The sequence below is a fragment of the Protopterus annectens genome, chromosome 6.part1 (assembly GCF_019279795.1).
Source record: "Protopterus annectens isolate FY-2018-M chromosome 6.part1, PAN1.0, whole genome shotgun sequence".
In the NCBI taxonomy this organism is placed as follows: Eukaryota; Metazoa; Chordata; order Ceratodontiformes; family Protopteridae; genus Protopterus; species Protopterus annectens.
In genome coordinates this window covers 197,241,127-197,255,398 of record NC_056738.1, presented here as the reverse complement: position 1 = coordinate 197,255,398, position 14,272 = coordinate 197,241,127, and the positions used below count along the sequence as shown (strand labels likewise).

Genomic DNA, 14,272 nt, shown 5'->3' with positions numbered 1-14,272 from the left:
GAACTAATAAAGAAGGATTTGGGCACCTCACAGGCTCTTGACCCAAGACAGTTCAGTTTTGTCAAGAGCAGATCCTGACTACTCAACGTGGGTGACTCTGAAGGTTACTGAAGCAGTGCATGAAGGAAATGCAGTAAAAGCTGCATATCTGGACCTTTCAAGGGTACCTGACACCGTCCCACTCTATGTAGTTGATAAACTCGTCCAACTAGATGTGACTGCCTATACATCTTTGAGACCAAACTGGCTAAGTAACAGAACCCATAAAACTGGGGTGGGCAGCTCTACCTCCTCTCCAAAGACATGTCACTAGCATTGTAACCCAGACTTCAGTCCTCAGGCCACTCCTCTTTGGCATTTACTTTTTGGAGGTCAAAACTTATGAAGTGTTTATGGCTGGCTAGGTGTACAGATGACCAAATTTGGTGCCATCATAACCTCTCCAGAAGATGCCCAGATCCTCCAACAGGGCCTTTCCCAAACAGTTGGTGTCAGAACTAAGGGATAGAAGTAGATGCCAAAAAAGTATGCAGTAGTCTCATTCAGCAAACATGACATCCCCTGTAAGTATAATATTGCCCCCCCCCCCCGAAAATTGATCCAGTAGTGGGAACCTGAAAATCTATGTAGACAATGAGCTGTCCTTGTATCTACTGTTGTAAAATTCTCATTGCACAGTATTAGTAAAGTTGTGGGGTCCGCATGAAGGATGTGACCACTTCACTATGTCTAGCATATATTAGGCTGATCATTGAGTTTATTGCCACCTTCTGTATATACTATTAAAACGTATGACGCAACTACTTGAATGACCACAGCACTTTCAAAGAAAATTCAAGGCCTCCGTCATAAAGTTGCATTGAAAGTGTCAAAGCCCTGTCCCTACTCTTAGGAGTCTTGCAGGCTACTGAGGGGTGAACCTCAGCTGACCCCATCCTTTCTGACCCACTGCACATCAGCAAGTGCAGTGGTGGTTTAAGAACCTGTTCAAAAGATCTTACTCTCTCTTGTAACATGTGGCATTACAGAGAATAGCACGTTTCTGCAGTAGTCTTTCTGTACATAAACCAAAGTATGTCTCTCTACACAAGTGGATTGGGAACAAGTTCATCCTTGGTTTGGCACTGTTAACCCTGCCTAGCTCTAGGCTGCTTGTGCTTAAATTACAAGGGCTAAAAACTTCTTGGGAATTCATGGCTAGGCTTTTAAGGATCCTCTCTTGTCATTAGCTTAGTAAGTACCTGTGTACAAAATCTCTGCAATAAGACTAATTTTTCTCGAGTACCATGCCAGTTATACTCTTGAATTTGAGTCTTATTTTCTCTGCTAGTGGCTCCAAGTATAAGGCAAATAAAGGAGAAAGGGGACACCCCTGCTTCTGTTCAAACCCATATTGTCAGAAGGGAACCTTCCCACCGTTATTCTTGCCTCTGACACTTCATATATCTTCGCACATTTATTTTGGCAAGAAATGCAAATGCCACCATTGCCCTACTCAGAATCCCTACTCTGTCTTTATAAATGCCTTCTGTGCATCAAGATCCACAAACATTAAAGGGTTCTTCTCACCCTTGGCAGCGTTAACAGTATAAGGAAATTCAGTTTAACACTACTGATTTTCAAAGATATCTGATCTAGGTCAAAGTAGGTTATGTACTGTACTTTGTCTAAATAGATCAGTTATTGAGTAGTGCCCCTTTCTGCAAGCAGCCAGAATGTCCTCCTAGGTTGCTGATTGAAGGTAAGGAATGCCAAGCAAATATGTCATAGACCCCAAACTAATGGATCTCTTGTACTGTTACAGGGTTAATGGCAACATAAACACTTTCTTAACTCATTCAAGACCACCTTGATTGTATGGTTACCTGAAAGTTCATCCCTAGCCTGACCTGATTTTTCTCCTTCCTTGATATGAGAGCTGCATCATTTGTGGCATTTTGTCAAGGAGCACTTGGTCTTTGAACTTGCCTTGTAGCTCCTGTAGTCCTATGAGGCAAGAACTGACATTTGCTTAAGGGTAGTCAAAGTTCGTACTTAATGACCTCTTTTTTTCGTTCTTTAAATGCAGAGTTTATCTGCAATAGTCCTGTTTTGGTTTGTGCTTTATTGATCTTTTCTTTTGTAATTTGGTGATTGTGCAATGTAAAAGTCCAGCATCTGTGACTAGCACAACTGGTACATTGGGTCAGAGTGACTAGTGTACTTGTTTAGTTGCAGATTTGTATGATTTTTCTCAAATAAGTTGACTATAAAATTTCTTTGAATTCTGTGTTAACTGATTTTGATTATTTTAGTTTTTATTCCTTTTGTAGCTGAAAATGGATTCCTTAAATGAGTATGCTATTAATGATTTGCTAAAGCACAAGCATCTTGTACAGCATACCATCTCTCAACAGTCCAGATTTATGCCTCATTTTTTGGTCTGCTCCTCATAAAATGTGTGGTTTTCTTGCACATCTGAGGATTGAAGTCACTAAATTGACATTTGAGTTTCAGTCTTAATATCCTTCAAAAAAAAAAAAAATGCATGCCAACACTAGTCGTATTATTCTAGCAATTTAATGAAAGCAGTATTTAAATCTGTCCTTAGTCTGGGCATTTCTCTCCTTTAGTATTTTAGGCTTTGTCCAGATATTTTGCACAAAAAGGGTGAGACTTAATGTTGTACAGTGTACTAAATGCTATGTATATTTAAAGATAACACCTGATAACACTGACCTGTGTTCCTTGTCAAAATTTGGATGACTCTTACCGTTCATTGTAAATTTAGACTTGCTGATTGATTGCACTTGTGCAATTGGCACATCGTAGAAAATGTTACATATATTAGTGACTGGGCTGATGAGATAAACAGTATTAGGAAAAATTCAGAGAAAATTTTAGTAAAGAAGTGTCTACGTTGTTAAAGATCACTCAACCCCTATTAAAACACTGTGCTTCCAATGACATTTTTTGTCCTTCAGGATACAAGTACCCAGCAATCTGAGAATTTAGAGCAGCTAGAGGAAAATAAAAGGAAGTTCTCAACAAATAGGAAAAAAGAAATTGTGCATTATGCAAAGAAAATTTATACTGAAAAGGACACCCTGCTTTTTTATGCAACACAGATTACAGGGAATGGTAACCTTGTTTAATCAGAAAACATTCAAGTTACAGAAGGTATCATTTTTCCATATGAGAAGGTGGAAATCGAGGCAGGTGAAAAGGAAGAGATCAAAAGTGAACTTGAATTGAACACTACTGTAATAAAGACCGTTGTAGACAGCATGGTTTCATCTGTGGAAGCCCAAAGATAGCTGGATGCAAATTGCATGCCTGCAAATGTAGCAATAAAAACAGTGCTATGAATAAGACTAATGGTGATGGTCATTCATTTGTAACAACTGATAGACCAGATGTTACTGAATTAGAAGTTGGAGAATTTTGAAAAAAAAAAAAAAAAAAGAGCTATTGGTAAGTCTTCAGATCTGGTCAGAAGTGATGATGTACATGTAATTGGAGATTAAATTATTAGGGGAACTAATACCTTTACAGGTAAAAATAATGAACATTGAATAGTGTTATGCTTGCCAGGAGCAAAATACAGGACATGAGAAAGGCCAGGAGCAAAATACAGGACATGAGAAAGGTAGAATGTCTTAATGTAAGGAAATATGGAGCTGATTTTATTCATGTTGGTACACATGACTTTATGTGCAAGGACTCGGTGTTAGTAAGGGACTTGCAGCCTTGGTTTGTACAGTGTTGGGGCATATTTTTTCCCAAATCACGTACAGAAAGAGTTAGATGAGCATGATTGAAAATGTTTTTTTTTTTTGGGTAAATGCCTACATGGGGGGGGGGTTAAAAAAGTGGAACTGCATGCCTAAAACTAGGCTTGATGCTCTATACACGTTTAGAAAGGATAAAGTATACTTGTCAAGACAAGGAATTGTTTTGCATTATACGTATTGCAGTTTTAGACTAACACAGGACAGGATTTTTGCCCTGTCAGCAATGTAACCATTCACATTATCTCTGGTTGTTAATGCTAGGAATATTAGTAAGTTTTTTTTGTTTGTTTTTTTTTTTATTGTAAAATTTGCTGGATTCCCACAACAGTGATATTTATGAAAATGGTTAAAGAACCATGACTGGAAGCCAGTTTTCTCAGCATTTGTTTTTACTGTGACAGACCTAATGAAAAAAAGCAGGTGGAGGTGTCACAATAGGGATTAAAGTCTCTTTTGAGACGTATGATTATTACATGTTTGTTGATTGTGTAACTGACAAAGACAACCCTGGAACATATATAAATGTTGGGAGTACTCCACAAACACTCTAATCACTCCAAACCAGTAGTCTATAAATTTGTACGAGATGACTGTAACCTTACCCTACAATACCTAAATACTTTCCTAAGCCACTGGAACTGGGAACCACTACTGACACTTGGGTTAGACCTGGCAGTAGACTACTTCAATACTACCTTCTCTAACATCCTTAACAGTCTAGCTCCCAGCAGATAGATCAGAGTTGAAGCCAACTATGCACCCTGGCTAAATAAGGGGCACCAGGGCTAAACTACAGATAAAGCCTGGAAAACTGACAAAACCCCTAGCTCCAGGCAATACTGTCAACAGCTTAGAAACAAGGCCAAGGCTGAATCCAAAATAAACAAACAAAACTATTTCATTAGCGCCCAAAGGAAATATTCAAATAATCCACAAAAATTCTGGCATGCTATTACGCCAGGCAAAACCACTACTCCAGCACCCAGCTCTACTAACCATACCATAGACATAGCTTCTCAATTTAATAACCATTTTACTAAATCCATCTTAGCCCTGTCCAGTCAAATAACCAAAAACCGTCTACCTCAGTCACAACCTAACCTATCCCACATCACCCAGTCTTTCAGCCGATCACCAGTGCCCACCTCAACTATCAAAAACTCCTCCTAAAACTAAAGCCAACCACACTGGCAGCTGATAACATACCTGCTGCATACCTAAAAATGGCTAGTGGCTCCCTATCATATCCTGTCTCTATCCTAATCAACAGCTCCATACTAGAATCCTACATACCCAAACTCTGGAAAGTGTCTCTCATCATTCCTCTCCATAAAGGAGGAAATTCTTACGAATTGTCCAACTACCGACCTGTTGTCATCCTTTGCCCCCTTATCCAAAATTCTTGAGAAATGCATCCACTTACAAGTGGTGACATTTCTTAACACACACAATCTACTGTCTACCATACAACACTGTTTCCGTCCACATCACAGCACTACCACAGCCCTTCTATCCTTCACAGGAATGATAACAAATATTTGTCAGCTATTTTCCTAGACCTCTCAAAAGCATTTGATATGGTCTCCCACTCCATTCTACTAGACTAACATCATTATCCTTCACCTCCTCTACTATAGCCTGGTTCAGAAGCTGCCTATCTGATGGGCAACAATCAGTCCAGTGGAAAGGAACTCTGTCTACACAACTTCCAACCACCATAGGAATCCCACAGGTCTCTATATTGGGCCTGCTATTGTTCTCTATTTTCACACACAACCTCAATAGCTGTACACAACATGCCACAGTCGTACAATATACGGATGATTCAACCCTGATCTGCTCCGCCTCATCTCCCACCACCCTACATGCACTCACTCAAGATACCTTTGACTCGGTAGAAAAATGGATATCTGGTATCCAACTAATTCTAAATCCCAAAAAGACAAAACTGCTGCTATTTACCCCTAGTAGAGCAAAAAAAACCCCTCTCCTTTACCATAACATCTAAGGATTGCACCACCATCTCCCCTTCTAACCACACCAAACTTCTGGGCATTGAAATAGACAATAATCTCCACTTTGATGTTCACATCTCACATACCATAAAACTAGTACACAAAAAACTAGGCTCCCTATACAGGCAGAAGTCCTTTCTCTCACAAAAAGCAAGAGTCACTAAGCCACCTCCTCTCATCTCTATTATACGCAGCATCAATCTTTATCCAAATCAGACAATGTGACCTAGACAAACTAGAGTCATGCTACAATAAATTAGCCAAGTTTGCTACTAACTCAACCTATAGAACCCATCACTGTGCTGCACTAAAAGAACTAAAATGGCTTGAGCTTCCACAGCTACATAAATATCACCAGCTGGGCACAGCCTACAATTTTCTCAAATATCCTGAAGACAAACCCTCATTACTTGCTGTCTATACTGCAGACCGGTACCTAAGATCCAGTGAAAAAATCTCTCCTCTCCTCTCCATCACCAAGGCTAACAATAATTCAGGGAAAACACTGTACTCTCACACAGTTGCCAGAAATTGGAACTCTTCCCATATCCGTGTCCACTGCCCTCTCCACATCCATATTCAAAAACTCCCTCAAATCGGACCTTCTTAGTACCTGGTTATGCCCTTGTATCACATAACCCTACCCATGCTGCTATTAACTCCCCAAACTCCTCTCTGATCACATGCTGGATCTCTGATCCCCTGTAGGTTTGGTCATCTGAAAGGGTATTTTTAACTGTAGAATCTTACTGGATATATTTTCTTCTTTTACCCAATGTATAACTGACATTGTCTCTCTACCCATGTTCTATATTTTCTTTTACCTGGAGTGTTTTATTCATTTCTTGTTATATTACTATGCTCAGCATACATGATGTAACCTGTTTTGTACTATATTTGTATAACTTGATGCTGGAGCTTTTCTCCCTGGGCCTCTGCTGAAAATGGACCTGGTCCAGTTGGAATTTCCTGGTTAACAAATGTAAAATAAAATAAATATAGACCACCAGAGTAAGTGCTGATTACCTGGAGGAATTGGTACATTTCTTGCATGAAACACAGGATGGAAAAATAATGGTGGCCAGGGACTTTAAATTTACCAAAAACAGACTGGAGTAATATTGATTCAGCACTAGTAAAGACGTATACAATGTGTTCAGGAACAACAAGTCAGACTGTACGACAGCTTACCAGGGAATGGACAATACTAGACTTTGTTCCTAAGGAAATGACTGTTCATGCCAAGTTTTACAAACTTTTGATATGCATTGATCACATGTCATGAAGGTTAAATTGCTGCTAAATAATTTTGCCAAACTAACATCTAAACCAGTGCACAGAAGATTTAATAAGTGGAAGCAAAATGGTTACTATGTAAAACTAATTGGAGTGATGTGCTCAGTGGAAAAATGCAGAAGGAATGTGGCAAGTTTTGAAAGGGAAATTGTTTGCAAAAAAATCAAAAAGTTTGTTAGGATCTAGGCACACATGTTCAGGAGGCTATTTCTATAAGAGCAAGATACTTCATTAAGGGGAGAGACTAAATGTAACAAATAGGAAAGAGATAAAACTAACCTTGAAATTGAGTTAAACAAGCTGGACAGGCACATTAAACACGGTGAGACAAGATCAAGAACAATTTTTAGAAAATTAAGATATTGAGCATAATAAGGAACCATTTTATAGATAAGTTTATAGGTTCATAGAATATTGTAGATATAAAGAACATAAAAATTGATAAACTGTGTAGATTCTAAAATTTGTTTTCAAACAGGTTATAGATATACTTGATGTTCTGCAGTCATTACAGATGGGTTATCCTGCCGTCAGGCGGGTCCTCGGTCGGCCGAATTCCAAAGTCTAGGTCCGGCGTCAGTTGTCGCTTCTTCCCTGACGTCAGTGCGGCAGGGGTATAAGAGGCAGCCGACGCCATCCTCAGTCTTTCTTGCCGTGCGGTGCCCAAAGCAGAAGCAGTTCGCAAGTGCCGGTTGGCCAGCTCCTGAGATTTACGAAAATATTTCCGCCGAAGTCTTCTTGAAAGCTAAGTACCCCGTTGGGGAAACTTTTCTTGCCTCAGACCGATGTTAGACAAAGTTAATAATTGCATTTCATGTGGGAAGCAAATTACCGCATAAGGATTTCCACTCTTTCTGTATACCTTGCTTAGGCCCAGACCACGACGTCTCGGCCTGCTGTTTTTGTGCTAGATTCAACAACAAGCACACTATTAAGCGCCGGGCAGAGTTCGCCCTTCACTATTTTGGTAAAAAATTTAATTATATTATGTCGTCGGATACTCCAACTCCAGTTTTGAGTAAAAGACACAAAGATAAGGACCGACATACAAGGTCCGCACAGACTACTGACACCACGCTAAGGCCGACTACCGATTCTCAGCGAGGCGCCTACGCAGCCCCTGAGTACCGATGACACTACATTACCAGTGTCTTCAGTACCTGAGGTCGCAGGCTCCTCGGTCCCCATTCCTACTGCAGATACCGACGCCACTCTTGGCGGGGAAACTCAGAGTTTAGACAGGCCTGCCATTTCTCAAGGTGTCTTCAGGCCTTCCTCCTTCTCTGTTAAAGCTTTCACTAAATCTAAAGCAGCCATGAAAACCAAAAAACAGGGACCTCAGACCCCCTCTCAAGGCCCCATGCCTAAAAAACAGATGCTCAAAATGGCTGAGGATTTGATTACTCTTATCAGGGGTTCTCAACCCCCCTCTGACAAAAGGCCCAGATTAGAGGAAGACTACCCTTCCTCAGATCAAGCCTCTATTACCTCTGAACATTCTGAGGACCAGGATTATGCCTATTCTCCTTTCAAAGACTCTGATGCAGAGGAGTCTATTCCCTCGGTCCCCCCACACTGAGAACTACTCTTTTGGGGAACCCTACATACATTGAGGGAACACTTTCACTGGGAAGGCCAAGATTACTCGGATTCCAAGAAAAGGCTCAGGGATTTCCTTTAGCTCCCCCAGCATAGGCCTCTGGCTATCCCTCCTGTTTTAGATATATTGGATGATGTGTACATAGAAGCCAGCCTTAATCCAGATTCTTTGCCTCCAGCTCCTGTTAAACCAGACAGGTATTACCGGTTCCTGATTCTCACCAGTTCCTATACAAAAGCCATGCTGCTGACCCAGAAACTATTTCACAGGGTCTCAAGGGAATTAAGGCCTCTACTGCTAAAAACCCATTACCTTCAGAGGGGGATTCCAGAGCTTTAGAAAGGTGGGGGGAAAGGTGTACACCTCGGCCACTTCAACCATGAGGGCATTAAACTGTCAGTTCCATATGTTAAAGTATCAACAGTTTTTGTTATCTCAGTTGAAAAGCAAAATGACACAACCAGATTTAAGAGTTGCAGGATTTGTTGCATGGTGCAGAGCACGTGGGTAAACATACCTTGCAGTGTGGTTTTGATGCTTTAGAGGCCTCGTGTAGAGCTGCAGTTACGGGGTCTGTTACACGTAGGCATGCTTGATCAAAGAGCAAGCCTTACCAGATCATGTCAAAGCTAAATTATTAGACGCACCTGTTCAAAAAGATGTATTGTTTGGTGTTAAAGCTGAGGAGGTACTAAAGAAAATGGAGGAAAAAGCACCAACCCCAAGAGGTGGAGAAGATAGATCACAGTCATTTAGAAAACAGTCACAATGACTTCCCCCTATACCTGCCAAGCAAAGCTTTAATGGCAGCACCTTTGGGCGGAAAACTGGCATTATTCTTAAAAAATTGGCATATTGTTACAGGACAAATGGATTCTGGACATTATAGACAGAGGCTACAGGTTCCACTTTCACACCCTTTCAAAAATGAGAGGCATGCCAAACCTGCCACAAAATCAAAGGGCAGAGGCACAAAAACAAATTTCAGCTCTCATGGACATGAAAGCAATTCAAGAGGTACCTGCAAAAGAACAAGGTCAAGGGTTTTATTCCAGACTATTCCTGGTACCAAGGAAAGACAAAGATTGGAGACCTATCTTAGATCTATCCATCCTAAACACATATCTACAGGTACCAAAATTCAAGATGCTCATATTACAGCAGCTTCTTCCCATACTGGGCAAGGAGTCTTGGCTGGTAACATTGGACCTCAAGGAGGCATACCTGCATGTCCCTATCAGACAAGATTGCAGAGGATACCTCAGATTTCTTGCAGGTTCAACCCATTATCCATTCTCTGCATTGCCCTTTGGCTTATCTACTGCGCCCAGAGTGTTTACGAAATGCCTGGCATCGCCTTCTGCAGACTACAAGGAATACAAATCTACCCATATCTGGACGACTGCCTGATCCAAGCGGACAGCAAGGACATACTAAAACACCTGGCGTTTGTAATAAAACTGTTTAATTTTCTTGGATACACAGTCAACCAAAAGAAATCAAAACTAATACCCTCTCAACAAATAATTTTCCTGGGTGCCAGCTTGAATACAACCACCCAGATGGCCTACCTCACGCCAGACAAACAAGGGCAACTGTCTCAATACTTCAGCAAAATGGCAACCTTCACCAGGCTGACTGCAAGGAAAGTCCTGCAGGTTCTGGGATTCATGGCATCTTGCATCCTACTAATCCCATGTGCAAAGCTGCATATGAGGAAACTTCAATGGTATCTAAAAAAACTTATGGTCTCAACACAGCTACAGCTTGGAAACAATTATACCACTCATTCCATGCCTTTAAAAGGAATTTCTGTGGTGGGCTCAAGCATGCCAAAGTCTCCCTTTCTGTGTACCTCAAGCAACTCAAATCATCACAACAGACGCCTCAGACTACGCCTGGGGAGCACACAACAGCTCAGTGCATTCAGGGAAAATGGTCCCAAAAAGAGAAGCACCTACACATCAACCAAAAGGAAATGCTAGCTGTGCAAAATGCTATTATGACCTTCAAAGACCTACTGCATCCAGGCCAGCTATTAAGGACGGACAACACCACAGTGATGTGGTACATAAACAAACAGGGGGGAACTCATTCATACCCCCTGTGCAGGCAAGCCATGACCCTATGGAACACAGCACTGGAATTGCAAATTCAACTACAGGCACAATTCCTGCCAGGGAAGGAAAACACACTGGCAGACAGCCTAAGCAGAAATGACAGATCCACATGAATGGAAGTTGTATTCTCAAGTTTTCACAAAGATAACTCTGGCATGGGGACAGCCAGACCTAGATCTCTTTGCTACCCACAGAAATTCCCAGTTGAAAAAATTCTGTTCAAGGACCTATCATCTACAGGCCTGGAAAGTGGACGCGCTTTCAGTTGGACAACGTTGACAGTCTGTGCCTTTCCACCTCTTCCTCTGCTGCCCAAAGTTCTATTAAAAGCAAGAGCAGAGAGGCCGAAACTGATTCTCATTGCTCCAGACTGGCCAAGACAACACTGGTATCGGCTCCTGAAGAGCCTGACACATTCCCCACCATGGATCCTACCTCTAGTCCCTCTTCTGTTGTTCCAGCACAACTACAAAACCCTTCACAGCCAGCTCGAAACCCTAAATATAGCTGCTTGGAGAATTCCTTGATTTCCCAACAGACCCTCCTCTCCAAGGAGGTGCAGGATGTCATCTTGGAGGCCAGAAGACCTTCTACTAGAAAAGCCTACTCCACCAAATGGAAACGATTTTGTGCCTGGAATCAAGAAAAGGGCCAGAATCCTTGGGCAATAAATTTACCTCAAATTTTACAGTACCTAGCTGAGATGTTAAACAGTGGACTTTCCTTCTCCTCCTCCAAAATCCACGCTTCAGCCATTTCTGCACAATACAACACAGATCCTCCTTTATTCTCTCATCCTCTCTTAAGGCAGTTCCTCAGAGGGGCAAAGAATATAAAACCCCCAAGGAAACCACCGGTCCCTGCTTGGGTCCTCAACTTCATATTGGAAAAGCTGATCCTTCCTCCCTTCGAGCTAGCTTCTTCAACAGAACTACAATACTTGTCATGGAAAACGGCCTTCCTTCTAGCTATCACCTCAGCACGCAGGGTTTCGGAGCTACAGGCCCTCATGGCTGTGCAACCTTTCATCATTTTCCATCAGGACAGTGTTTCCTTACGAACCAACCCTACCTTCATGCCAAAGGTAGTATCCAGTGTAGCTTTGAATCAGACTATCCACTTACCTACCTTTTATCCTAATCCACAAAACAAAGGGGAAAGACTACTACATTCCTTGGACATTCACAGACAACTTCGTTATTATTTGGACAGGACAAAGCCATTTAGGAAATCCGAGCAACTCTTTGTGTCCTATGCTACAGGTGCTCAAGGAAAGGCTATTTCTAAACAGACAATCTCAAAATGGATAGCCCACTGCATACGCTTTTGTTAGTCATTTCATGGAAAAACTGTGCCTACATGCATCAGATCCCACTCCACCAGGGCCACAGCTACCTCCGCAGCTTTCCTCAGGGGGGTCCCTACCAAGGACATTTTGGAAGCAGCCACTTGGAGTTCAGTGCACACTTTCTCCAAGCACTATCACCTTCCACTACACTCTAAATCTAGAGCGAGATTTGCCGCAGCAGTCTTGCAGGGCATCCTTGCTCCTCTTAGATGTTCTTCATCTCACATTGCTGCAGTCCTTACACTTGGGGTAGTCCGCTGTCCTCGGTCGGCCCAAATATCAAAGTATTAGGCTGACGTCGGTCAAGGCGCTTAAGACTGACATCAGGACGTTAGGGTACAAATGCGCATGACCGACGTCATATCCTCAGTCTTTTTTGCCGCATGGTCCGATGCAGAAGCAGCGTTGCAAGTGCCGTTCGGCGTTCTGAAATTTTTCGAATTCGGAGTTTCAGACAGAGTCAAAGTTGGCTAAGTACCCGTGGGAATATTTTAGTTTTTTCTTGCCTCAGTGGTTTACCGGATGTCAGAAAAAGTGAATAACTGTATTTCTTGTGGGAAACAGATACCGCATAGAGATTATCATACTTTGTGTATTCCTTGTTTGGGGCCTGAGCACGACGTTGTTGGGTGTCGCTTTTGTGCTAGGTTCAATAAGCGCACTATTAAGCGAAGGTTAGATTGTGCCAGGTTGGTCTTGAAGCGGTGCAATTATAATATGCCGTCGGATGCTCCGACGCCCGCTTCTTCGAAGAAGCGCAAAGACAAAGCAGCTAAACCCAGGCAAGAAGAGTCGTCCGTACCGGACGCCGGTTCTTTAGAGGTGTCGGTGCAACCGGTGGTTCCGCCGGAGGTTTCTCTGGAGTCCCAGGGGGAGACTTTGTTATTGCAGGATGTGGCCTCTCAGGAGGCAGGTCAGGCTGAAGGGGCTTCTCAGGTTACTGTACTCCCCTCCCTTCCTAGGGTGGTTAGGCCCTCTCCTTCTGTTTCCAAGGCTTCTCCCAGAGGCAGGCCAGGTTTAGCTTCTGTTGGTGTCACTCCTAGTTCATCAGGATCTATGCCCAAGAAGCACATGCTTAAAATGGCAGAAGATTTAATTACTTTGATTAGAGGTTCTTTGCCCCCTCCTGATAAGAGGCCTAGGGTGGAACCAGAGTTGGGGAGTTTTGAGCAGGCTTCGGATGTTTCAGAGTCTTCGGCTGAAGACTTGCAGGAGTATTCTCCTTATTCTGATTCTGATGTGGATGATTCTACTCCTTCTGCTTCTCCTCCAGAGGATTTTTCTTTTCAGAGACTCTTCATTCCATGAGGGAACATTTTAAGTGGGAAGGTCAGGACTTCTCTGATTCCAGGAAAAGGCTTAGGGAATTTTTGCTTTTACCCCAGCATAGGCCTTTGGCTATACCTCCTGTTCTGGATGTTGTGGAAGATGTGTTTGCAGAGGCTTCACTTAATCCTGATTCTTTGCCTCCTGCTCCTGTTAAACCGGACAGGTATTACAGGGTGCCTGAAGCTCATAAATATCTTTATAAGAGTCCTAGGGGACCCAGAAACTGTTAGTCAGGGACCTAAGGGTGTCAAGGCCTCTGTTGTAAAAAATCCGGTTCCTCCAGATAGAGGCCAGGGCTTTGGATAGATGGGGAAAGAAAGTCTATACTACTTCCACCTTAGCTATGAGGGCTTTGAATTGCCAGTTTCACATGTTGAAATATCAAAACTATCTTCTTTCTCAATTGAAGTCTAAGGTAGATGCTCTGGCGGAAGGTATTGAGTGTAAAGAATTACAAGATTTGGTACATGTTTCTGAACAGGTGGGTAAGCATTCTTTACAATGTGGTTTTGATGCTGTACAGGCCTCGTCTAGGGTGGCTGCCACTGGGTCAGTTCTTGAGGCACGCCTGGCTGAGGGATCAGAATTTATCTGACCATGTTAAGACAAGGATTTTAGATGCTCCTTTACAGTCTGATGTGTTGTTTGGTTCACCTGTGGAGGCAGTCTTAAAGAAAATGGAAGACAAGGCTAAGTCTATGCAGACTGTTAAAGATTTTTTGCAAGTTCAGCCTCCGAAGTTTAGTAGGAATTGGCCTGCTAAGGGGTGGACGTACCCTTCTTATGATTCA

At 42.3% G+C, this 14,272-nt stretch overlaps 1 protein-coding gene across 1 annotated transcript in view; it reads left to right on the top strand.

Moving 5' to 3' along the window:
- Nucleotides 1-14,272, top strand: part of LOC122805472 (adenylosuccinate synthetase isozyme 2-like) — a 613,428-nt gene that overhangs the window by 161,785 nt on the left and 437,371 nt on the right. The window lies entirely within an intron of this gene.